The sequence below is a fragment of the Pinus tabuliformis genome, chromosome X (assembly GCF_031772625.1).
Source record: "Pinus tabuliformis cultivar Carrire ecotype Pingquan chromosome X, CPIR1, whole genome shotgun sequence".
In the NCBI taxonomy this organism is placed as follows: Eukaryota; Viridiplantae; Streptophyta; class Pinopsida; order Pinales; family Pinaceae; genus Pinus; species Pinus tabuliformis.
In genome coordinates, this window is record NC_142308.1 from 1278529188 (window position 1) to 1278556986 (window position 27799).

The following is a 27799-nucleotide window of genomic DNA, read 5'->3' on the forward strand; positions in this document are numbered from 1 at the left end:
TCCTTAGAATTAGGACTAAGTGGACACCGTGACAGTCCAATCTTTTGAAATTCATCATCTCACTCCTCATCACTGTTGCTCTCATAGTCCTTAGAATTAGGACTAACTGGACACCGTGACACTCCATACTTTTGAAATTCATCATTATGCTCTTCATCACTACTACTCTCATAGTCCTTAGAATTAGGACTAAGTGGACACTTTGACACTCTATTCTTTTGAAATTCGTTATCAAGCTCTTCATCACTGTTGCTCTCATAGTCATTGGAATTAGGACTAAGTGGACACCGTGACACTCCATTCGTTTGAAATTCGCCATCATGCTCTTCAAAACTGCTGCTCTCATAGTCCTCAGAATTAGGACTAAGTAGACACCGTGACACTCCATTCTTTTGAACTTCACCATCATACTCTTCAAAACTGCTGCTCTCATAGTCATTAGAATTAGGACTAAGTGGACATCGTGACACTCCATTCTTTTGAACTTCACCATCATTCTCTTCATCACTATTGCTCTCATAGTCCTTAGAATTAGGACTAAGTGGACACTGTGACAATCCATTCTTTTGAAATTTGTCATCAAGCTGATCATCACTGCTGCTTTCATATTCCTTAGAATTAGGACTAAGGGGAATTTGTGACTCTTTATTTATTTGAAATTCTCCATCCCCTCTTTTATCAGTGCTGCTCTCATAGTCCTTAGAATCAGGACTAAGTGGAAAAATTGACTTTCTATTCATAGTGGAAGAATTCCCGCTATATTCATCAATATGAATAGAGTTGTTACGCGATGAAGATGTTGATGGTGTATAAATCAAAACTTCACTATCAGAGCAACCCATCCCTTTCTAATAGAAGATGTTGAATGATACAAATGGAGAGTCTCCTAAAGATATTATATAGCTTAGAGAATGAAATTTTCCCTCCAAAAAGTTTCGCGAAAATATTTCCCTCCAAAAATTTTCGCGAAAATATTTCCCTCCAAAAAGTTTGTTAGATTTATTTACCTTCATTATTTTATTCTACAATTTATTGAAAAATGTAAACTATTTTTTTTATGAAATAAATCATTAAAATTAAAATTGTAAACTACAACTTCTACATTAATTATTTTAAAAGTTAAAGTATATAATATTTACTAAACAATTGAAGATTTTTTTTCATTTTTATAATATATTCTAAAAAAAATTAATCCCACATTCAACACATTGTAAAACAATTCTACAATATTCAGTTTATAATATTTTAAAACAAATTATCCCACATTAACCGTACGGTAAAACATCTTCGTAATTTCGCTTATATACTAAATTTCATCACTATTACTCACATCACATCCAGGTTTTCTAAAGTTCGTTGAAAGACTTGTGAATTTGTGGAGCAGCTACATTGCTATCAACAACATATTTAATGAAGAATTCTCGCAATTGAAAGGTAAGTGAATTTTTTTCCTTGAAAATTTTCATATTAAATTAGTTTAATGAAAAGATTTTTTTCTTCTTAAATTAATCATTTTTCTAAGCCCAAATAATAATTAAGTCCATCGCGAGCATGGTGGGCCCGACCAAACTCAATCGCCCAACAGCTGTGGGCGGGCCACCGTGGTGTTGCGGGGTGGATAAGGAGGGTAGGCGGGCGGGCGGGGTGTGAGGGCGCGGATGGGGTAGTAGGGGTTGTGGGGGCAGGTGGGGCTACGGTGCCCACTCTGGCGGCCCGCCCACCTGCCGCGAGGGTTGGGCGTTTCGTGTGGGGGGGGGGGTGTGGGGGCGGGTGGGGCTACGGCGCCCACCCCGGCGGCCCACCCGCCTGCCGCAGGGGTTGGGTGATTCTAAGGTAGGGGGTGTGGGGGCGGGTGGGGCTGCAGCGCCCACCCCGACAACTGGTTGCCGGGGTGGGCGCTGCAGCCCCCCCAACACCCTCACCCCCTCCACCCACACCTCGCCCCCCTGCTCCCTTGCCCCCTCACACCCACCTACCCCCCCCACACACCCACCTACCCCTCCCGCCCCATCACACACCCACCTACCCACCCACCGACGCACCTCTCCCCCCCACACCCTACCCCCGCCCCCAGCCTACCCCCGCCCACAACCTCCCCTTCTCCCACCCTCCCCGTCCTCCCCGCCCACGGCCTCCCCTTCAGCTGCTCTCCCTGCCCACCCTTCCACCCGGCCTCCCCCATCCCCTCACCCGCCCTCCGTGTCCACGCCCGCCCCCTCACACACACGCTCTCCCCACCCCCTCACCCACCCTCCCTGCCACGCCTGCCCCCTCACCCGCCATCATCCGCCCTCCCTGCCCATGCCTGCACCACTCGCCCCACTCGCTCCATGCCCTGCACGCCCCGACCTCCCCACCCACCCTCGCCCATGCCCACGCCCGTCCCACCCACTCACCCACCCCCTCACCCGCCCGCCCACGCCCACGCCACGCCCACGCCCACGCCTGGGCTGCGCAACCCCACCGCCCGGTTGGTGATTGGGCGATAACCCCAGCAGCATGCGGGTGGGCCGCTCGGGTGGGCGTCGTAGCCCCAGCCACCCCCACACCCCCTCCCCCACACTCTCACCCCCACCCCCTCCACACCCCCCCCTCCCCCCCCCCCCCTCACACCCACCTACCCCACCTACCCCCCCAAACACCCACCTACCCCTCCCGCCCCATCACACACCCAACCACCCAGCAACCCAAGCACCTCTCCCCCCTGCCCACCCTACCCTCGCCCCCTCACACCCCGCCCACCCCCAGCCTACCCCCGCCCACCCTTCCACCTGCCATCCCCACACTCGCCCCCTCACCTGCCCTCCTCGCCCACCCTTCCACTTGCCCTCTCCCGCCCCCTCACCCGCCCTCCGCGTCCACGCCCGCCCCCTCACCCGCACGCCCTCCCCACCCCCTCACCCACCCTCCCTGCCCACACCCGCCCTCATCCGCCCTCCCTTCCCATGCCTGCCCCACCCGCCCCACTCGCTCCATGCCATGCACGCCCCGCCCTCCCCAATCACCCTCACCCACGCCCATGCCCGCCCCACCCCCTCACCCACCTGCCCTGCCCATGCCCACGGCTGGGCTGCACCACCGTGGCGGCCCGCCCACCTGCCCGCTGGTGGCTGGGTGATTCTGGGCCGCACCACCTCGGGGCCCGCCTACCCGCCCACGGGGGTTAGGCGATTCCCATCCGCCCGCCCAGCCTCCCCCTCCTCGCCTGGGCCATGCCACCCCGACGACCTGCCAGCCCGCTCAGCCTTCCCCTCCCCGCCAGCCCACTCCGCCCTCCCTCCCTACCCCTCCCCGCCCGCCTACCCACTCTGCCCTCCCTTCACCTCCCCGCCGCCCACCCACTCTGCCCTCCCCACTCCGCCTCCCCCTCCCCATTCGCCAACCGCGCCCTGCCTCCCCCTCGCCGCCCGCCCACCCATCCACTCCGCCCTCCCTGCCCCTCCCCGCCCGCCTACCCACTCCGCCCTCCCCAATCGGCCTCCCCCTCCCCACCCTCCCTACCCGCCTACCCACCCCGCCTGCTCGGCCTCCCCACCCCCCTGCCCATGCCCGCTCGGCCTCCCCACCCCGCCTGCCCACGCCCACTGGGCCTCCCCACCTTGCCTGCCCACGCCCGCCCGGCATCCCCACCCCGCCTGCCCACGCCCGCCCTGCCCTCACCCGCCACGCTCACTCGCCCTCACCCTCCCAGTCAACCTGCCCGCCCACCCTCACCCAGCCCGCCCCCCCGCCGACCCACCCGCCCTCGCCCACCTGCCCGTCCGCCCACTCACCCGCCTACCCACTGCCCCGCACTCGCCCGACCCGCCCCGCCCTCGCCCGCCCGACCCGCCCCGCCCTCGCCCATCCTCCCGCCGCCCATCCTCACCCGGCCCGGCCTACCACCCGCCCACGCCCGCCCTTGCCTGCCCGCCCGCACCCGCGTGCCAACCCTGCCCGCCCACCCATCCACCCACCCTTGCCCGCCCGACTCACCCCGCCCTTGCTCACTCGACCACGCCCACCCTCCCTCACCCGACCCGCCTCGCAGGACTCACCCGCCCTCACCTAACCTGCCCCGCCCACCAACCCACCCTCGCACTCCCGCCCTCACCCCCACCCTCAACCGACCCGCCCCGCCCACCCACCCACCCGCCCTCGCTCGCCCGCCCTCACCTGGCCCGCCCCGCCCACCCACCCACCCGCTCTCGCCTGCCCGACGCGCCCCGCCCGCCCTCCCCGCGCCCGACCGCCCGCGCCGGCCCGCCCACTTGCGCCCGCCTGGCCTGTCTCGCCTGCCCATCCTCACCCAGCCCGCCCTCGCCTGCCCCACCCTTGCCCACCCGCCCATCCTCACCCGGCCCGCCCTTGCCTGCCCCACCCGCCCCACCCTTGCCCACCCTCGCCTGGCCCGCCCCACCCACCATCCTTGCCTGGCCTGCCTCGCCCTCGCCACCCTGCCCTTGCCACCCCTACCCTCGCTTTCCCGCCTGCGCACACCCGCCCTCCCACGCCCACCCGCCCACGCCCGCCCGCCCACGTCCACCCACGCCCGCCCTCCCACGCTCGCCTGACCCGCCCTCGCCCACCCTCCCACGCCAGCCCGCCTCACTTGGCCCGCCCCGCCCACCCACCCAACCGCCCTTGCCCACCTACACCGGCCCGCCCGCGCCCACTAAAGCTCCCCCGTCCACGAATAAAAAATTATGATATATTTTCGTTGTTAATTTAAGTTAATATGTTTTTGTTATTTACTGATTTATGTGTTTCTATTTTTTAGGAAAATGGCATCAAAGAAGATTTCTGTGAATCTTTCTGGACCAAAGATTCTTAAAGGTGCATTTTCCAGAAACATTGGTGAACAAACTCCACCTGAGCTCATGGCTACAAATCTTTCAAGTGCCTCAAGTGATAAGAAGATGATTTCAGATTGGAAGAATTCAAAAGAGGTGAAATTTCCATCAAGAATCTGGTATGTGAAAGAAAGAGAAAGCAAAAATGTCAATATATATCTATATATTGATATACCGAATGATAATGGAATTTTTGAGGTGATGGGAAGAGTCATAGATATGTGTTCGGTACCGAACACTGAAGTTGTTTACATACTTACAAAAGCTCCCAAGTCACAGGGAATGATTAAATACCGACTATCATATTCATTGTATGACATGAGAGAGGTATCTACAAAGTTGTGTAAACAAATCGTAAATGAGATGACACAAAACATTGTAAGTATTGTTATTATATTTGTATTTTTCGTTCTTGAAAGTGTCTCACTATATTTTTTTAACTTTGCTTTTATTGACATATGATATTTTGTTTGGCAGAATTTTGTTGAAAGTTGTTCAATTATGTTGGGAGGCATTCATTTCATAGAACATGATATCATGAAAGTTGTCAGCAACTTTTACTCAGCGTCAGAAGAAGATATGGAAAACAATCAAAATGTAGTAATTGGTGATGCTACAAAACTACATCCAAAGAATCAAGAAAAAAGGCCTCTGGTGGATAAATCTAGCAAGGGTAAACAAGTTACTTTTGAGGACGATGAAGTTGAAATTGACAGTGAAGCATATGTTTCCATTAATAAAGATGACATTGGTACTGAGAAAAGTTGTAAAAGACCAAAAGTAACAATGCCCAAGTATAAATCTGTTGGGAATGTTATGACGAAGAAAAGTAAAGTTGAAGATTTTGTAGTCATTACCAGCAGTCAAGAACCTAGTGAAACTTCAAAAGAAAGTAGAGAAATCATTGCACCAGGAGCTGATTTAGAGGATGGCATTATCAAAACAAAACAAAATTCCATTCGTCAGAATTTAACAAAGAGAAACTTAATTGATGGTGGTCGTACATTTCAGCTTAATGCTAGACAAACCTATAAGGCAAGTGAAGGACAATGTCAATATCAAGTCAGAAAGCCACATCATCTGCATGTTCACAACTTGAAGACATTTATGAGGTACAATGCATATGCTCATGTGGTTAGTTATGTGCTTCTTGTTGATCCACTTCAAGTTCCCAACAAAGAAGCATTTGATAAGTCAAAATGTTTTGAATACAATTATTATGTGCTTGGGAGGAACCATTCTGTAGAAGCTCAAAGACAATTGATGAAGGAATATCCTAATAACCCACGTTTTGAAACAATGAAATGTATCATTTATGTTGGTTTATCAGATACAAAAGCAAAGTTAGTGGCATGGGATCATAATTCAGATAATGAATATAGGATGTCTATGACTTTCATCCAAAGGGTTAGATTTATTCATAGTGAATTTCAAGAAAAATGTGGTGGGGATAGGATAAATGTTACTGCAGATTTCCGAAAGGAATGTTGTATGGAAATAGGCTATCAAATTGAAGAGAAAACCAATTCAAAAGGTGGAAAAGGCAACAAAAATAGTGATTTATTTAGATGTGTTGATAACATTTTCCAATTGGCATTTAGAATTGGAGATGTTTGGAAGTTGATTGATGAGATTTTTAGCATATGGGAAGACATTGGAATTAAAAACCAAAGGGTCAAAATGTCTAAGCCATTGATATGTAGCAACAGTAAATCAGCTCCTGAAATGAAGTAGCTTCCAGACGATATGACTATCACACCTTGGAGGGCGATGCAAGGAGTGAAAGATGAAAAAATTGTCAAAACAATATTATCTCGTATGAGGTCAGGGGAATTATCATTGGAAGAAATGTCTGAAGAATTTCAAAAGTAAGTTTGTTGAATTATTTTTATTTATTTCTAGGTTATAATTATCTTTTAAATAAAATATGTTGTTCTTGGTAGTATTTGTTATACATATCATTATATGAACTTTTTGTTACTTTATCTATGCAGTCACAAAGTTTACATGAAAATTCAAGAACAAATGGTTAGATTGTTGAATGAAGATAGTTGGGATGATGTTGTACGCAACTATCCAAATTCAAGTTCTACATCAACATTAAAAGCTTTTTATCTTGCATTTAAAAAGGTATCTTGATTTATACATTTATTTTTATTCATCTGTGTACTATTTTTAATTTATAACTTACACATATATTTGTTTATTTTATAAAAGATGAGGAAGGATGATAATGGAGCACCAAATAGTTTCAAAACATTTTTTGAAAAAATAAAGATCGAAAGATTGAGGAAGCAACGTATTAAGAATGTTGAACTTGATCCAACTCTTAATCATTTCATTTGGAATGGCCTAGACACTATTCAATATCAAGTAATACAAGGCGACTGTGAAGACATTGCTAAACTCATACCTAAAAGGGATTATGCCCTAGTCATTGCAAATATTCCCATGGTTTCAATATTCCAAACATTGACTATGATAGTGACCCTTATACTTATCAAACTCTTAGTAAAGTGGTTGCAGGATTTCTAGAAATCATGTCATCACCATTATGGAGATTTGTGACATTTCATTCATACACACAATTGGCAATGATATTGTCAAGCTTCAAGGGGAAAACAAATTCAAGGATGCAGCTTATATGGTAAGACGTTTAAAATGTATATTTGATTAATGTTGAAAAATTCATTTATGTACAAGTTAATTGAACTTTTACTATTTCATGTTACAGGCAAAAGTCAAATCTTCTTAACAATGAAGATCAACAATTTATAAATGATCGTGAGTTCATTCATATTGATAGTTGGGCAAAAGATGATAGCCATATGTCTATGATTTTTAATCGGGTAGACGGAAAGAGTCATAGCCAAATACTGAGTTATGATGTTGTTGTGAGAAAACTAACATATAAAGACAAAGAAGAAAAAATAGAGATAGTTAACATTTATCAAAAACCACAATTATTGATTAACTATCTTATAGACATATGTTCAAATGAAGGAGATTGGGTTCTGGATTTATTTTGTGGCTCAGGTAAGTTTTATTATATGGAATTGAATTTCAATATGTTATTTTTTAATTAATATGTCATTGTACTAATTTAGTTCATTATTTCTTTTGTGCTTGATAATTAGGTACAACACTAGCATGTTGCCTTCAAAAAGGAAGAAATTGCATTGCAATTGAAAAAGATCAAGTACAATGCAATTTCATTCAGCAAAGAATTAATGCTCTTCAATTTCTTCCAGATGCAATGTAAGAAATTGGGTTGAAGAAAGGGGACTTTAGTGAATCACGTGTGGCAAAAAAGGAAAAGGAACCCCAACCACCATTACATGGAATGTTCGGAAAAACATACATTGGGAGATGCGCAGTCATCAAAGATCTATTAGAAGAGGAAAATGAGCAAAAGGAAGCATAAAATATTGTGGAAGAAGACAATGATGAAACTCTAGAGGACGAAGAGTTTGGATTACGTGACATTGTTAATTAAATTTAAGTTATGCTTGGAAATCAAGCTTTGCAACGTTTTGACTTTGACATTTTATGAGAAGAATAAACACTCAATTAAGGTTGTTATGCGGTCAATATTTGTAATATGTGATTTTCGCATTGATTTTTAAGTTAATCATTATTTTTTGAAAAAAAATGATTATTATTATTTTTTTGAGATGAAATTCATAAAAAAAAACTATTATTTAACCATTTTTAGTTAAAATTTTCATATAAAAATTATGATTTTGACATGTCAATTCAAGCAGAAAATTATCAGAATGTGTAGTTTCTTAGTTATATTTATGTTAAAAATGGTTATTTTTATGTCCATTATTAAAAAACACTTTTTTTTAGAAACAATTATTTCATGTGGATTGAAAAATTAATTAAGGATGTATAAATATGTAGAATATTGAAAATTCAAAATATCGACCTTCTAATTTAAAAATGCAAAACAATAAAAACCTCACTACAAAAAAATTAAAATTAAAATAAAAAACAAGAAAATATGAAGAAAACGACCACTTCAAAAATTATCAAATTTACAAAATAATTATTTACATTTCATACATTAGAAAATTTAAAGCCAAAATATAGGTCTTTTAAAAAAAGGGTCTGATGCAGAATACCCACTTTTTTAAATCAACATAAAAATCACTACCATTCTAAAATGTAATGTACATAAAAAAAATTAAAGTGCCAAAAACTATGCTCTGAAAAAACATGTGTGTTCTGCATCACCGCTTTTCAAAATCAGATCACTTTTTTGCTATCTCTACGAAACAGGTAACAGTATTAGTTCCCGTTTCAAAGTTTACATTGTTTCATGCCTTAAAGATGTGGAGGCACTATCTTCTTGTTAAGAGGTTTGTGTTGAAAAGCGACCACAATGGGTTGAGGTACTTGTTTAATCAATTGAATTTGAATACCAGGAAAGCTAAATGGTTAGCTACCCTCAGTGAGTTTGCCTTCAAGATCAGGTATATTAAGGGTAAAGAGAACAATGTTTCAGATGTTCTTAGTAGAAGAGTATAGGTAAATCATTTAAAAACTATGAGCTGATATGGGACATATTTACTGTTAGAAAAATTATATATTACAGAGAAATGAAACACATAAAATATTGCGGAAACATAAAGACTTAAAAATCATAGAATAAGAGAGACACATATATACATGGTTCACCCAATCTAAGCTACATCCACAGAAAAACAACCAGTCCTTCCTTTTATATTATCCAACAAAATGAAGAGATACAACCTCATTAAGGGAGTTTTGAGGTCTAAAATGGGCCTCCTAAGAAAAAATGTACAACCAAAATAAACTTTATAAGAACCAATAGGATTCAATATGATGATGTCAACCATGGGGGATGATTCACCATTTTTGGAGTAAAAAAGTAAAAGGATAAAAAATAATAAAATAATACAACTACTTTTTCAACACGTATTTTCAACTTATCTCCCTAAGTTTTTACTCAAATTTTGAGCGGGAGTACTTGTTGGATGCAAAATTTAATCCCTCATCCAAGGAGTACTAATGTTGTATAATTTTGATGGATCTTGCTACACGAAAAATGAGAAATACATGAAAAAACATGACTGCAATCACGTTTTTCATGTATTTCTATTTTTGGGTGTAGTAGGGTCCATCAAAAGTATACAACATGGGTACTCCTTGGATGAGGAATCAAATTCTGCATCCAACGAATGTTTCCGCTCGAAATTTGAGTAAACACATAGGGAGATAAGTTGAAAACATGAGTTGAAAAAATAGTTTTTTTGCTTTTTGCCCTCTAAAATTTGATGATGTAATTTAATCTTATTTTATTATTTTCACTATTATTTTATAATTTCCTTAGGAGGCTCATTTTAGACCTCAAAAATCCCCTAATGACAGTAGATCCATTGTAATTTCCTCTTCACTCTCACACAATCTCCTCTCTCTTTCTCGCTCAGAATAGAGATATACACAGCCTCAATAAAACTCTCTCTTTTATAGCGAGGGGATGCCTTCTAGGGAAAAAAACCCTAAATTATACATAACTTCTACCATCAGATCATCCACCTAATGAATGACCCAGATTGACTACGAAACTAGAATAGTTTACAAGGCAATTTTACATCTACTTTTAGCTTAGGGGGCAATGCTGTCGAACCCCCACCATGGGGGGCTCATAAAATTGTCGCCCCCCCCCGGACTCCCCTGAAGGTGATTAAATTGGCGAAATTTCCACCCCATTAGGAATTTGGGTCCAATGCGACGATACCTCTGAATAGAGAAGATAATCCGGCTCGACACTCAACATTTAGAAGATCAAATCTTACGGGCAAGAAAACATGATGATATGTATTAGCAGCTTAAGAATACATTACAATAGGGTACACGTGAATAAGATGTGGATTATCATCTCACGGAAGATGGCTTGGTGAGATTTAGGGAAAGGATCTATGTACCAGATAACAGTGGGCTCAAGAAGCCTCTCACGAGGGAGTTTGATGTCAAGCCATATTAGGGTCACCCAGGATATCAGAAGACGTTGATAGTTGTTAAGAAGTTCTATTATTGGCCGAATCTAAAGAAGAAGGTGGAAGAGTTTGTGCCTAGATTCTTGGACTATTAGTAAGTGAAAGTTGAGTGTAAGCACCCAACTGGTTTGTTACAACCTATTTTGATTCGTGAGTGGAAATGGGAGGTCATTTCCATGGATTTCATCACAGGTTTTTTGAGGAAATCGAAGCAGCATGATTCCATCTTGGTTTTGGTTGACAGGTTGAGAAAGGTAGCTCACTTCGTTCTAGTGAAGAGTACTTATTCAACTAGTGAGGTGACACATGTCTTCATCAGAGAGATAGTGTGGTTGCACAATGTTCCAAAGAAGATTGTGTTTGATAGAGATGCTAAGTTCACTTCCAGGTTTTGGAATGAGTTATTTGTAGGTTTGGGCTATGAAATTGACCTTCAGTACAAATTATTATCCACAGATAAAGAGGGTCAACAAGATTTCAGAGGATATGCTGAGGATGTATGTCATGCATCAGTGGAGGAGGTGGGAGGAGTATCTTCCACTAGTAGACTTTTCTTACAAAAATGGTTATCAAGAATCAATGATGATGAGTCAGTTGGAGGCACTATATGGGTGGAGTTGTAACACTCACATCAGCTGCAGTGATCCAGTGAATAGGTACTTATTGGACCAGATAGATTGAAAGAAATGGAAAAGGAAATGCAGGTTATAAAGAAGAATCTAAAGGTAACACATGATAGACATAAAAGTTATGCAGATGAGCACAAGGAATTTAAGGAGTTTAAAGTTTTGGAGCATGCATACTTGCACATCAAGCCCAAAAAGATATTCTTGAGGGTTAGATCATGTGCCAAGTTGACACCTCGATATTGCATACCTTTCGAGATCTTTGAGAGGATTGGACCAGTGGCCTACATACTTTCACTGCCTCTGATAGTGAAAGTCCGTGATGTTTTCCATGATTCATTAGTTAAAATATGTGTCAACGATGTTGATCATTTGATTGATTGGTCTGTATTGCAGGTGGAGCTAGAAGGATAATTCCATCCAAAACCTCAGTGCATATTGCAGTGAACACAACTCATTCTCTAGAACTAAGGAATCTAGCAAGTTAAAGTGCAGTGGAACCACTTTGGGTCCGATAAAGCTACATGGAAGATGGTTGTTCATATGTTGGCTATGTATCTTTCATTATTTTACGGTGGAGGCAAACGATTGTTTGGTATATGTACATATTTATGTATGGTTGTTATTGTAAATATTGCAATGAGCTATGTTGTAAAGCTCCAATAAGTCGTATGGTTGTCATGTTTGTCATGATGGTTTTGCTTTTAAACAGGTTATTCATTGTAAATACTTTATCGAGCTAAGTTATAAAGTTCCATGGGCAGTATGTTTCAATTTTTAGTTGTCTTGCTAGTTATAGGTGTCATAGAACACTGCATATAATGTTCCCCTAAGGAGAGGGGTATGTAACAACCCCAATTTAAAATCTCATGTAATAAAGTTAATAAAGGAAAAATAGGACCCAAAGTCATGGGACACATATTCCAAGATGAATGTTGGGAAAAGTATCCTATTGGGCATCACTTGTTGTTTATTATGGCTAAGGGGAAATTTAAAAAGGAAATGGAAAGTTCTTGAAAAGGAAAAAATGCATTATTGGCATTTTCTTTATGAAATAAAGGAAATTAAGAGAAAATGGAGGTGAAAGGTCACAGGTTTCATGTAACGAGGAAATTGAAGGAAAATAGATGAAAAATGAATAAATTAGAGGCATCAATAATAAAAAGACATTAGGGCGCCTTTTGTTAGTTTTGTTTTGGAATTAGTCTCAAAGAAGAGAAGATAACCAAGAGGAGAAGTAAGAAAGGAAAGCAAAGGAAGGACAAGGAAAGCAAATGAAGCAAGGATCAAGTAAAGAAAGGTTGGATCAAACGACTTCAGTGGGAATGCATGTAGGTAACATGTTGCATGCATGATTTCCTAGCTGGTTTTGGCACACATAGTATATGCATGTGTGTATTTGGTTCATTTGATGTCATTGACATGGGTTTTTCCTTGTTTGAAGATGGTTTTAGCCTTGCCTTCCTAATTCCAGATAGCCATGGTGTGATGGGATCCATTCTTGGTTAAGCTTTGGATTTATGGAAGATTTTGGGTTTGGATGAGGTGGTCTCAGGAAAATCCAAAAGGTTGGGGGTGGAGATGGTTTTCTCCAGGTTTCCCTCGATAGGTGGGTGGAGGCAAGAAAATTCCTCAAGGGATGGTGAATGAATACTAAGGCATCTAAGCTTGTTTGATTTTGTGATCTTCGGACCAATTTAGGTGAGATCATAGTATTGTGAAGGTGGAGATGGTTCAAACTCTAGATTCCCTAGTTGCTTATGTATTGGTTTATCCCATGATATCCCACATTCATGCTTGGAATATGGTATGATGGTGATTAACTAAAAGAAAGATTTGGTTCAGCCCAATCTATGGTTGGGTGGTACATGGAAGTCCCTAACTTGGTTGGTTTTACATATGGTAAATAAGAGCTAAGTTTCTCTTACAATTCATGATTAAATATACTTGTTATTATGTGGATTTAATGGATGTTCTTTCCTTTTTATTTATCTGGTTATATGTTAGTTATAAGCATGGTTTTATGACATATTTAAGTTATGTATCTTAACATGTTTTCACTTATAAATGAATGGTTATTGAATGCATGAACTAATAGATGTTATTACAGCTATTGTGAGAGGAAATTAGTCCTTCTTGGTAAACCTTAGATAAATTTCAGATCTCTATGTTCAAATATGCCTTCATGACCTATATATTTCATATTCACAATGTGTTTGATGGAATGAATGTAATGGTTAGACCGGGTGAGGTCAATTCCTCGTCTAAGTTTTCTGTTAAGTGTTTTTCCTGTGTGTCATCCATCATTCTAGAAAGTTTCATTAAATTCTAAGTAAAGGTCTGGCTCCTAGCCCTGAAAACGTGGCTTAGATCTCATGGTCACTGGCATAGAACTGGGTGAAAAATACTGCAGTCACTCCCTTGTAGGCTCATGCATGCGACTAAAGGGTTATATTCAAATTCAGGTAATGTTATGCCAACGTCTCGGAGTGCAAATCAGTGAAAAGGGAAAGTTAACTCAAGGTTTGGGCACCTAGAAGTGTGGTTTACCTCTTAGGGGACCTGCAACGCCTGAGGGAAGTCAATAAGGTCTTGGTTTGTCGACTCTATTTCCTTAAGGTGATTTAGGAGGTTGAGTCATGTCATAGTATCCCTCCACCCATGTTTACCTCGACAAGCCAGTGAAAGTAAATATGGGAGGTGGCATTACACATTGTGATCATATTAATATTTTCCTTTTATGCATGTTTTTGTGAACGATCAATTCCTTAACTAGGATTCATACTATTGGTTCAAAGTGCACATCATTTCAACATGAGCATATAATTCCCTCTTCATGCATAACATGTAGGTTAGCTACATATTTCAATAGTGTGGGTTCATTCTCTAGTATGAACTTTTTCTTTTTCATTTTATCAGTTTATTGTTTTCCACTTGGATGTTTTGATGCTGGCACCAATTTTTTTTCTTTTTAATGAAGTGTAAAGTGCTTCAAGTTCATATATATTATAGGTGGACTCATTACCTTCATGGAAGAAATTACCTCAAAAGGAAGTTCTTATGTAGTAACATTTTCTTTGGTTTTTGATAGGTGCATATGTCCTACTCATGAAGAGCTAGAGAACTTTGGGACTCCAGAAATCACCATTTATAATGTAGGGCAGTTTCCATGCAGTCGATTCACTCATTATATAAATTCTACTATCATTGTTGATTCAAATCTTACCAGAAAAGAAATGGTAATTCTTGGAACCCAATATGCTGGGGAAATGAAGAAGGGCTTATTCAGTCTGATGCATTACCTAATTCCCAAGGAAGGAATTTTATCTCTTCCTTCTGACTGCAATATGGGAAATGAAGGAGATGTGAATCTATTCTTTGGTATAATAGGTATTATGGGTTTCAAATTATAACAATTATTCAAATTTGTTTTTATGGATTCATTTTTTTAATTTATGTTTTGTAAGAGTCAACAATGACAAAGCCTGACTATGTGAATGAACTAGAAAGACAACACTATCAATAAACCCAAACCGATATTTGATTGGAGATGATGATCATTGCTGGAGTGACAATGACATTTCATAATTAAGGGAGGGTGCTATGCAAAGTGTATTGAAACTTCAAGCAGAAAGAGCCTGACATATGGAATGCAATCAAATTTGGAACCAATGCGTACACCATTCTTTGTTTGCTAATTTAATCCTAGTGTTATTACTTTTATTTTAAGATTCAAATGCCAATGAAAACCAATGAAACAATGTAGAAACAACTGAACTTTCTGATATTTTATTGTATTTTAAGAACTTTGATAGTTTAATAGGAGCATATAAATGTGAAAGAAACCCTCCCTGGAAACAAACAACTTCACCTAATACTTATATGGTAGATCAGAAAATGTTACATGAAAAAAGGTATTACATTGAAGGTTAACGACAAAGAGGATTTGTCCATTTGGACTGTGTATCGGATCAACAATATTTAGAACTTGATATTCTTCATTAATGTTGTCATATAATCAACTAAAATCACAATCAAACATTAACCATTTTGACTTTCTTATCAGTTCACATCAAATTATTATTCAACCAATAAAAATAGGTTTGTGATGTTCTTTCATTGGTGTTATAATCTAATATAGTCTAAATATTTTTGGTGTGAATTTGAGAAGCTCCAAATTATTATGGTTCTAGAACTATTAAAGCTAATATTTATGTTTTTGGATGTTTTGTTATGGTAATATTCCCTTTCAAATTTATTTAAATTGCAGATAACAAAAGGGAATCATATATAATACAGTACATTAAAAATGCAAAAATTCCATGTGTTGGGCCTCACCCTAAGAATTCCATTCTCCTATCATGTGATGCTTTTGGTGTTCTACTTCCAGTTAGGAAGTTGACATTGACCCAAATCATGTATCACTTCATCAATGGTTATACTACCTTGGTAATATTGTCTGGGTTTATACATATGATTCCTTTTTCAGTCTTCTTCAGATCTTGTGTTCTTGAACTTTTTCATAATTTCAGGTAGCAGGCACAGAATAAGGATCCAAGAACCATGAACATCTTTCCTCAGCAAAAAAATAAACATTTCATACTCTACAAAAATCAATTTACAATATGCACATAGGAATTAACCACCAAGTTCTTCAATTTACAGTATGCACATGGGAAAGATAATGAGAATGTCAAGAAAGGATTGTATATGTTCACCCTATGAAGTTTTGTATATAGAATACCTTTAACACATGAATGAATGAAAGTAAAGATTCTCCAATAGTTGAATTTTCGTCATTTTTTTTTCAATCATTGACCCGCTATGTTTCTCTTTTTAGCAGAGGCTCACCAAATTTTGAAATGTATCAACAAACATTCCTTGTCAATCAACATAGGGCAGTGGATTTCTTGACATCACTAGATAAGGTATGCTCACAATTCATGCTTATTCAAAAAAACATGAGCTACAACTCCTGACTATTAGGAGAGCTTTCTATGAGCACTAGGGCCTATCCTTTGCACCAACATGATGAATTAAAAAAGATTGAAATCCTAACCATGTTGTGACTAGTGCGTCTTGATGATCGTTTGGTCATTCCTGGATCATTAGGGTGCTAATACCATTTATACAAGAACTAAAATGATTCATTGGATTTGCCTAATTGCATGGATATACATGTAGAGAGCATCTAATTATGATTTATATAGGTTTCAATAATTCAATATAATTTCACCAACTTCAAAGATAAATTGTGATCATATTAAAATTTTACTTATATACACGTTTTTGTGAACGATCAATTCCTTAACTGGGATTTGTACCATCGATTCAAAGTGCACATCATTTCAGCACAAGCATATCATTCCCTCTTCATGCATAACATGTAGGTCAACTACATATTTCAATAGTGTGAGTTCATTCTCTAATATGAGTTTTTTCTTTTTCATTTTATCAGTGTATTGTTTTCCACTTGGATGTTTTAATGGTGGGACCGTTTTTTTCTCTTTTTATGAAGCATAAACTGCTTCAAGTTCATATATATTACAAGTGGTGTCATTGCATTCAAGGAAGTCATTAATTCAGAAGGAAGTTATTGTGTACTAACATTTTTTTGTTTTTTGTTTTTGATAGTGTTATGAAGAATTTGGTATCTACAGATAAATACTAATTCCCAAGAGAGTAGCTATATCTAGAACAATAGTTTAAAGCACTTCAACCTTTCTCTATAAACAATAGATAAGACAAAGAGAATGAGAGGACCTACTTTTACTTTCGCTTTCCTCTTGTCTCCTTTTTATCGATACTGTCACTCCTTCCCATACTTAACACGCTTGAGAAGTACCTGTAAACATCAAAAGAAGACAAAGAACCGATCAAAGAAAAATATCTATTCATTACAAGCAAATGGAATTAGATACATTCACACAAATAAGCATCACATATCAAGATAAGCATACGGAAAAAGGTGCAAATACTTTATTGAATAGAAGGAAGAATTACAACCATGAAGCCTGATTCGAAGTCACTCCTCCAACTTTGGTTCCATCCACATCACATCATAGGCATGAAAATCTGGCAACATAATGACACTCACAATAGTCTCAATTCTCAAGCTAACATTATCTCCTTACAATCATCAAAGTCCAGCCCTTGATCACTTAGATGAGTGGTCAATTTATAGGAAGATGGAGGAGGTTTTTTCATCAATGAAGGTATTGAATGGCCTTCCATACTTAGAATTAGTTCCATGGAGGAAGAGATGAGAGGATAGGATGTATCTTAACTCATTCCTCATCCATTTTCGAGCTCATAGGATATGATAAGTGTGGGGTCTAAGAATATTCATAGAACCGTAAGTGAATTTTGCTCAATCTCGCCCAACGCAGGTCAGAGTGGGCTAAGTGCTCTGCAACGCACCCTTGCATGGGCCTAAGTGCTCTGCAGGGAACCCTTGCATAGGCCTACCTGCGCTGGTCCTTCAAGGAGTCATTTCAGGATGTCTTCAAGCCATGAAACTATCAGGGAAGGGGGCATTCAAAGTGGTGACTTGTTTAGGGCATGTAGCAACTAAAATTAGGGTTTTATGAGCCCTAAAACATTGATCTGAATGATGGGAGTGTTGTGCCCAAATGGATCTGTAACAGATAGGAGCATACTTCCTACTCATGAAGAGATAGAGAACTTCGGGACTCTAGAATTCACCATTTATAATGAAGGGAAATTTCCATGCAATCGATTCACTCATTATATGAATTCTACCACAAATGTTGATTTAAATGTTACCAGAAAAGAAATGGTAATTCTTGGAATTCAATATGTCGAGGAAATGAAGAAGGGATTTTTCATTTTGATGCATTACCTAGTTCCCAAGAAAGTAATGTTATCTCTTCATTCTGGCTGCAATATGGGAAATGAAGGAGATGTGAATCTATTCTTTGGACTATCAAGTATTGCAAGCTTCAAATTTGGCAGTTATTCGAAGTTATTTTTATGGATTCCTTTTTTTTTTAATTTATTTATGTTTTGTAAGACTCAACAATGACAAAGGTTGGCTATGTGAAGGAACTAAAAATACCACATTATTTATAGACCCAAACCAATATTTGACTGGAGATTGCGAGCATTGCTGCAGTGACAATGACATCTCATAATTGAGGGAGGGTGCTATGCAAAGTGTATTGACATTTCAAAGGAGAAAGAGCCTGGCATTTGGAATGCAATCAAATTTGGAACGAGTGGGTACACCATTCTTTGTTTACTAATTTAAGTATGGTGATATTACTTGTATTTCAAGATTCAAATGCCAATGAAAACCAACGGAACAATTTAGAAACAACTGAACTTTTTGATATTTTATTAGATTTGAAGAACTTTGATAGTTTAATGGGAGCTTATAAATGGGAAGAAACTCTCTCTGGAAAGAAACAACTACACCTGATACTAATACGGTAGATAAGAAAACGTTACATAAACAAAGGCATTACATTGAAGGCTAACGAAAAAGAGGATCTTTCCATTTGGAATGTGTATCGGATCAACAATATTTTCAACTTGAGATTCTTTATTAATGTGGTCATATATTCAACTAAAATGACAATCAATCATTAACCATTTTGACTTTCTCATCAATTCACATGAAATGATTATTCAACCAATAAAAACAGGCTTGTGATGTTCTTCCATTGGTGCTATAATCTAATATAGTCTAAATATTTTTGGTGTGAATTTGAGAATTGTCAAATTATTATGGTTCTAGAACTATTAAAGATAATTTTAATGTTTTTGGATGTTTTGTTATGACAATATTCCCTTTGTCGTTTCTTTAAATTGCAGAGAACATAAGGACATCATATCCCATAGAGTACATTAAAAATGAAAATATTCCATGTGTTGGGCCTCACCCTAAGAATTTCATTCTGCTAGCATGTGATGCTTTCAGTGTTCTATTGCCAATTAGGAAGTTGATATTGACCCCAATCATGTATCACTTCATCAATGGTTTCACTGCCTTGGTAATATTGACTGGGCTTATATGTATGAATCCTTTTTCATTCTTCTTTAGATCGCTAGTGTTCTTGAACTTTTTCATAATTTCAGGTAGCAGACACTCAAGAAGGATTTAGGAAGCATCCACATCTTTCGTTAGCAAAAATAAACATTTCGTACTCTACACAACTCAATTTACAATATGCACATGGGAATGAACCACCAAGTTCTTCAATTTACAATATGCACATGGGAATGAGAATGAGAATCTGTGTAATGAGAATGTCAAGAAATGCTTTTATATGTTCACCCTATGAAGTTTTGTATATAAAATATCTTGAACAAATGAATGAATGAAAGTAGTGATTCTCCAATAATTGAATTTTCATTATTTTTTTTCAACCATTGACCCGCTATGTTTCTCTTTTTAGTAGAGGCTCACCAAACATTGAAATGGATGAGCACACATTCCTCATCAACTGAGATAGGGTAGTGGATTTCTTGACATCACTAGATAAGGCATGCTCATAGTTCTTGCTTATTCATCAAAATATAAACTACAAATTCTGACTGTCAGGAGAGTTTGTTGCTAGCACTAGGGCCTATCCTTTGCTCCAGCATGACGAATTAAAAAAAATGAAATACTAACCATGTTTTGACTAGTGCATCTTGATGATCATTTGGCATCCCTGGTTCATCAAGGTACTAATATCATCTATACAATAACTAAAATGATTCATTGCATCTTCCTAGTTGCATGGATATACATGAGGAGAGAATCTAGGTTCAATTTATATAGCTTTCAAGAATTCAGTATAATTTCACTAACTTCGAAGATAAATTGGGATTATATTAATGTTTTCCTTATATGCACGTTTTTGTGAACGATCAATTCCTTAATTGGGATTCAGACCATTGGTTCAAATTTCACATCATTTCAGCTTGACCATATCATTCACTCTTCATGCATAACATGTAGGTCAACTACATATTTCAGTAGTGTAGGTCCATTCTCTAGTATGAGTTTTTTCTTTTTCATTTTATTAGTTTGTTATTTTCCACTTGGATGTTTTGATGGTGGCACCATTTTTTGTTTTTTCTTTATGAAGAGTAAAGTGCTTCGAGTTCATATATATTATAGGTGGTCTCGCTACCTTCAAGGAAGGAATTACCTTAAAAGGAAGCTCTTGTGTAGTAACATTTTCATTGGTTTTTGATAGGTGCATACGTCCTACTCCTGAACAGCTAGAGAACTTTGAGACTCCATAATTCACCATTTATAATGCAATGCAATTTCCATGCAATTGATTCACTCATTATATGAATTCTACCACCACCCTTGATTTAAATCTTACCAGAAAATAAATTGTAATTCTCGGAACCCAATATGTTGGGGAAATGAAGAAAGGCTTATTCAGTATGATGCATTACCTAATACCCAATAATTATGCAAGAGAAATTAGGAAGGGATTATTTAGTATGATGCATTACCTAATTCCGAAGAAAAGAATTTTATCTCTTCATTCTCGCTGCAATATGGGAAAGGAAGGAGATGTGAATATATTCTTTGGACTATCACGTATTGTAGGTTTCAAATTATAGCAACTATTCGAAGTTATTTTTATGGATTCCCTTTTTTAATTTATCTATGTTTTGTAAGAGTTGGTAATGACAAAGCCTAGAAATGTGAAGTAACTGGAAAGACCACACTATCAACAAACCCAAACCAATATTTGATTAGAGATGATGAGCATTGGTGGAGTGACATTGGCATCTCAAAATTGAGTGAGGTTGCTACAAAAAGTTTATTGACATTTCAAAGGATAAAGAGCCTGACATTTGGAATGAAATCAAATTTGGAACCAATGTGTACATTATTCTTTGTTTGCTAATTTAAGTGTGGGAATATTACTTGTAGTTCAAGATTCAAATGCTAATGAAAAGCAATAGAACAATGTAGAAACAACTGGACTTTCTGATATTTTATTAGATTTGAAGAACTTTGATAGTCTAATAGGAGCATATAAAATAGGAAGAAACCCTCCCTAGAAAGAAACAACTACGCCTAATACTAATATGGTAGATAAGAAAAAGTTACATAAACAAAGGCATTACATTGAAGGCTAACGACAAAGAGGATTTGTCCATTTGGAACGTGTATCAGATCAATAGCATTTGCAACTTGAGATTCTTCATTAATGTGGTCAATTGTGCAACTAAAATGACAATTAATCATTAACCATTTTGACTTTCTTATCACTTCGCATGAAATGATTATTCAACCAATAAAAACAGGCTTGTGATGTTCTTCCATTGGTGCTATAATCTAATATAGTCTAAAATTTTTGGTGCAAATATGAGAATTTCCAAATTATTATGGTTCTAGAACTATTAAAGATAATATTTATATTTTTGGATGTTTTGTTACAATAATCTTCCATTTGATATTTCTTTAAATTGCAGAGAACACAAGAGCATCATATCCCATATAGTACATTAAAAATGCAAAGATTCCATGTGTTGGGCATCACCCTAAGAATGTCATTCTAATAATATGTGATGCTTTTGGTGTTCTACTGCCAGTTAGCAAGCTAAAATTGACCCAAACCATGTATCACTTCATCAGTGGTTACACTGCCTTGGTAAGATTGATTGGTTTCATATGTATGATTCATTTTTCAGTCTTCTTCAGATTGCTTGTGTTCTTGAACGTTTTCATAATTTCAGGTAGCAAGCACTGAAGAAGGAGTCAAGAACCATATAATTCTCTTTCATCAACAAAAAGTAAACATTTCCTACTCTACACAACTCAATTACTAGATCCACGAGCAACATTCTCCACCTATTTTGGAGTTGCATTTCTTATGCAGCAGCCAACCAAATATGCAGACATGTTGGAAAAGAAGATTCAAAAGCATGGTAACAACATGGCTGGTTAAAATTGGGTGGTCTAGTGGGAGGTATTGTGATACATTTCATCCAATCTTAGATGGAAAATATTATTTGTAACTAGGTGGTTTGATTGAGACTTATTTTACTACAATATATGGTGGGTCAGTCCTAATTTTGACAAATTATTATGCAACTACGGTGTAGGACAGAGCATCAAGCTTACTTATACTAACAGAATCATAGATGTTATAAACAATGGCAATTTTTTGAATGCAAACAATACAGAAACACATGTTTTTGGCCTGCATGTTCCAGATGTTATTGAGGGCATTCCAATACAAAATAACACGTTTGGACTACTACTTGCAATGCCAAAAGTGATCGCATAAATGAAAATGGTCGTAGTAGATCCAACAATCAATCCCTATACTCAACCTCGACTAGGGTAATTTTTTTGTTAGATCACAAATAGATTGGAGTTTTAGCTTTACATTTACATTTAATTAGTTGGGGTAACATTTTAACTGAAAATGGATGGGAGGAATTGGGAAAGTAGAAAACATAAGGCCTTTTTCTAGTAAGAGAATAGTTGTGTATGTAAAACCTTCCTCATAACTAAATTTATTTTGTGCATACAATTATCCTCCCCATGATGATCACACCAAAGAGGTAATCATCTGGTCAAGTCTTTGATATGCCGAAATTGATCATTTCCTAATAAAAGAGGATTTTGCAGAAACTAAACCCTAGCTATAAAATGTATTGTACTAAAATGGATTATACCTTTGTCAAAATTTAAGTTAGTGGCAATGTATTGTACCAAAATGGATTGTGCCTTTCTCAAGGTTAAGTTATAAAACTGATTTGCAGGAGTTCTGTGATAATAACCAAAACTATTCTTTTAGTAAAATTTTGAACTAGTCTTTCAGTCCATAATGTCCTTTACTGCTTTTAGTAAAACTATTCTTTCAGTCCATAATGTCCTTTGCTTCTCTCTTTAAGTTCCTAGTTTCCTGCTTCAAGATTTCTTCAAAGGATTCCCCGCTTAGTCTCCGAAAGGACCTTTTCAACTTATCTTTAAATCTTTCTTCGATACAAAACTGGTAACTCCGAGAAATGCTTATCTGGCTATATAATTTTGATTTCCCTTGAACCTGTAACAAAAATAGTAAGCATCCTCTTCAGTGGAATCAATAAGCCTCATGAATTCCATGCTCAATTGAAACCAGTTTCCTAAGGACATATGTTTCATATACCCTCCCGACACACATAGTTTCTTTGTTACTACACTGCTCTTTCCTACGCTAATGCCTTACGATGTTTCCTTTGCAACATGTGGTGTAATTGCTAGTTATTATGGTTAATTGGATTTCTTTGTTTTGATGAATGATACTTAAAAATTTACTTACCATAAAATACATACACTACCTATGGTATAACGAGTAGATCAAGAATAAGTCAATTCAAAAAAGCAACTTAAAACCTTGTTTTTATGAAACCTGAACATATGTAAAATAGTATAACATTTAAAATTCTTACTCGGATTTAATATTCTTAAACCTATAAGAAGTCAAATTAAGTTAAATATATGTTAGTTATTAATAAATTTAACATAATTTCCTTTTAAATTATAATATATAAAGTATTAAGATAAGTGAAAAAAATAAATATATATAGCCATATATGTGCTAATTATTATTAAATTGAGTCTGAGTTTATTTTAAATTAGATATTATTGAATAGTAAGATAGATATAAAATAAATAATAGATAAAATTGGTGGAACTCCAATCACATTTTTGTTACTTTTAATAATACACTACTTTATTTTTATTATTTTATTATCTCTCAAAATTATGTGAAAGGAATTAAGAAACTAATGATGTTACTTTTAATAATACACTACTTTATTTTTATTATTTTATTATCTCTCAAAATTATGTGAAAGGAATTAAGAAACTAATGATATATATAATCGTTATCTTATTTTAATTTTGCATTAAAAACAAAATTAAAATTCTAACTTTAAAAAAGGAATTACACTTTTTTTTTTTTTTTGGGGTAATATTAAGCTATATAAAACAACTCACAACCTCATTTAAAACATAGATAGCTATATTAAACTTGCCTTTTAAATATAAAACCATATATATATATATATATATATATATATATGGTCATTTTTGTGTCAAAAGGTGCATTCTACAACCCAATATGGAGGAGATGTGTAAGTTGGTCCACCCATCCACAAAGTTGAAACTTTCGGAGATGTGTAAGTTGGCCCATCCATCCACAAAGTTGAAATTTTTGGTAATGTCGGCCAAAATAAAAATCTCAATAAACATATAAATAATGTCAGCTTAAACAAAAAATTAATTGACCATATAAATAAAAAATTAAAAATCCATTAACACAACAAAATTCGTGTTTGTTCTTAGTCGCTCGATTCATGCTCTCCACTTACAGGTAAGTTCCATATAATGTCCACCCTAAACAAAAAAGAAAATAACCATATAGATTAAAAAACTACAATACAATTATCTCATGCATTTTATCATATACATTGAATTTGAATGGATCATAAATTCTACCTTCAACAAAAAAAATTACCACATCAAAATTCAAAATTAGGTAAAATTTTAAACATATTTACTCTTTACTAAAGCCAATACCATTTCTTAAATCAAAGTAAAAAGGTTAATTCAACACAAAGAGTCAAAAATCTTGCTATGAAATATCTTAATATTTATTTTAATTAAATATTTGTAAAATGAATCTTTAGAAGGAAAACCATATCCTATGGATATAATAAAATCTTTAAAGACATAAATATTTCCATGTCAAAGTTGTAATATTTGAAAATATTAATTTGACGTAGTTTTAATATAAATTTTATTATCATTGCATATAAAAAACATCCTTAAATCTAATATTAATATAATATATTATAATATTAATATTATTAAATTTAATAACTTTGGATAAATACAATATTACTTTTTTATATTATAATATATATTAATATATCATGATAAATATTAACTCTAGATATATATGGGAGGGAAGAACAAAGACATAGAGAGATAGAGGTGGAGAGATAGAGGGAGTGAGAGAACACTTGAGAGTAGGAGAGAGGGAGGGAGAGAGATGGATAGATAGAGAGATGGAGTTAGAAGGGGAGAGAGGGAGGGAAGAAGAAAGACATAGAGAGATAAAAGTGGAGAGAAAGAGAGAGGAGGAGTGTCAAGGGAGAGATGGGGAGAGTGTGTGTATGTTTTGGGGTAAGATAGAGAGACGCAAAAGGAGATATGGAGAGAATGGGGAAGAGAAGGAGAGAGGAAGTGAAGAAGAAAGACATAGAGAGAGAAAAGTTGATAGAGAGAGAGAAATAAAGGGAGAGATGGCGAGAGAGCGTGTATGTTTTGGGGTGAGGTAGAGAGACAAAGAAGGAGGGAGGGAGAGAGAGAGAGAGAGAGAGAGAGGAAGGAAGAGAGTGGGGATGTGAGAGAGGGAGGGAGAGAGGAGAGCATAGGGGAAGATAGATAGAAGGGGGAAGAGAATGAGAGAGAGAGGGAGACAGATAGGAAAAGAGATATAGATAGATACGGATAAATAGTGTGTATGTTTTGGGGGTGATATAGAGAGACAAAAAGAGATAAAGCTATAAATGGAAGGTAAGGAGAGGAAAGATGAGATAGATAGAGAGATGGAGAGAGAGAGAGTGTGTGTTTGGTGGGGTTAGATAGTGAGACAAAGAAGGATAGATGGAGGGATATATATATATATATATATATATATATATATATATATATATGGAGAGGGGGGAGAGGGGAGAATATTTATTGTAGTAAAAACATTGATTTCAGTGTAGATGGTGATTTCTAATCCTATTTGATTGGATTGAAAGAGATAAATTGAAGGACAGGCGAGATGATGAATAAAGAGAGAGAGGAGAGGAGTGAGAGAGAGAAATAAGGGTAAGAGAGAGAGAGAGAGGGAGACTCAAAGATGGAGGGGAGAGAGAAGGGGAGAGAGAGAAGGAGAGAGGCAGGGAGAAAGTAATAAGGTTAGAGAGAGAGAGAGAGAGGACGAAAGGGAGGAATTAAGAGAGTGGAGAGAGGGAGGGACAAAGAGATGGAGTTGGAAGGGGAGATAGTAAGGCAAGAAGAAATGCATAGAGAGAGAGAGTGACAAGGCTGAGATGGAGAAAGAGTGTGTATGTTTGGGGGTGAGTTAGAGAGAAAAATGATAGATGGAGGAAGATATAGATATAGATGGAGTGGGGGAGAGGGAGGAATATATTGCACTATATGCATTGATTTTAGTGTAGATGGTGATAATCCTATTTGATTGCTTGCATTAGATGCATTGATTTCAATGTAGATGTTTATTTCTATTGATATTTGATTGCTTGCACTACATGCATTGATTTCTGTGTATATGTTGATTTCTAATCCTATTTGATTGCTTGCACTACATGCAATGATTTCAATGTAGATGTTGATTCATGATTCTATTTGATTTCTTGAACTAGATGCATTGATTTCAATGTAGACGTTGATTTATGATTCGATTTGATTTCTTGCACTAGATGCATTTATTTCAGTGTAGATGTTGATTTATAATTATATTTGATTGCTTGCACTAGATGCATTTATTTTACAATAGATGTTGATTTCTAATCCTATTTGATTGCTTGCAGTAAATGCAATGATTTTCAGTGTAGTTGTTTTTTTCTAATCCTATTTGATTGCTTGCATTATATGAAAATATTTTAGTGTAGACGTTTTCTTTTAGTCCTATTTGATTGTTTGCATTGGATGCATTGATTTCAATGTAAGCACAAAAAATTGTTGACAATGTGCATTGATTTTTGTGTTATAGTAATTCAACCTATTAATATCGGAGACCAAGAGGGAAAATGTATGATGTTTACTACAATAGCTCGAGTTAAATATTTGAATGATTTATGATTTCAACTTCCCTTTTCATATAATCAATCTGAAAAGATGGAAAAAATAATAAGGGTGACTATAAGAATAGTAGAAGAAAATAATTTGAGATTGATCACAATGAAGACTATTTGTAATTGACTACATTCTTATTATTCACATTTTCTTCCATTCAACATTATTACATTGCAATTTTCATTCAAAATTTTTATTTCATCATTTTTCATCATCAAAGTTATTAACAATATTTATCATCTCAACAAACTGAAGTGATTGAGAAAAAATAAAATTAAAACTACTCTTCAAGATATATTTAGTAATGCTTGGAAGGACACTATTAAGAATTAATTAGTTGTCAAAAGTTGTGATACCTAAAATTAAATGAAATAGATGTGCAATATCAATCTTCTTACAAACTGTTGATAAGATTGTCTCCCTTCTTCATCACCAACCAATTACTAATATACAATCACATACACATAT

General features: G+C 37.7%; 3 pseudogenes; all 3 read left to right on the top strand.

The window, feature by feature from the left end:
- Positions 1-16034, top strand: part of LOC149144688 (phosphoenolpyruvate carboxykinase (ATP)-like) — a 38740-nt pseudogene extending 22706 nt beyond the window's left edge.
- Positions 16035-16346: 312 nt separating this feature from the next.
- LOC149144689 (phosphoenolpyruvate carboxykinase (ATP) 2-like) lies at positions 16347-21370 on the top strand (annotated as a pseudogene).
- Positions 21371-21549: 179 nt separating this feature from the next.
- Positions 21550-22754, top strand: LOC149144690 (phosphoenolpyruvate carboxykinase (ATP)-like; annotated as a pseudogene).
- Positions 22755-27799: the final 5045 nt, after the last annotated feature.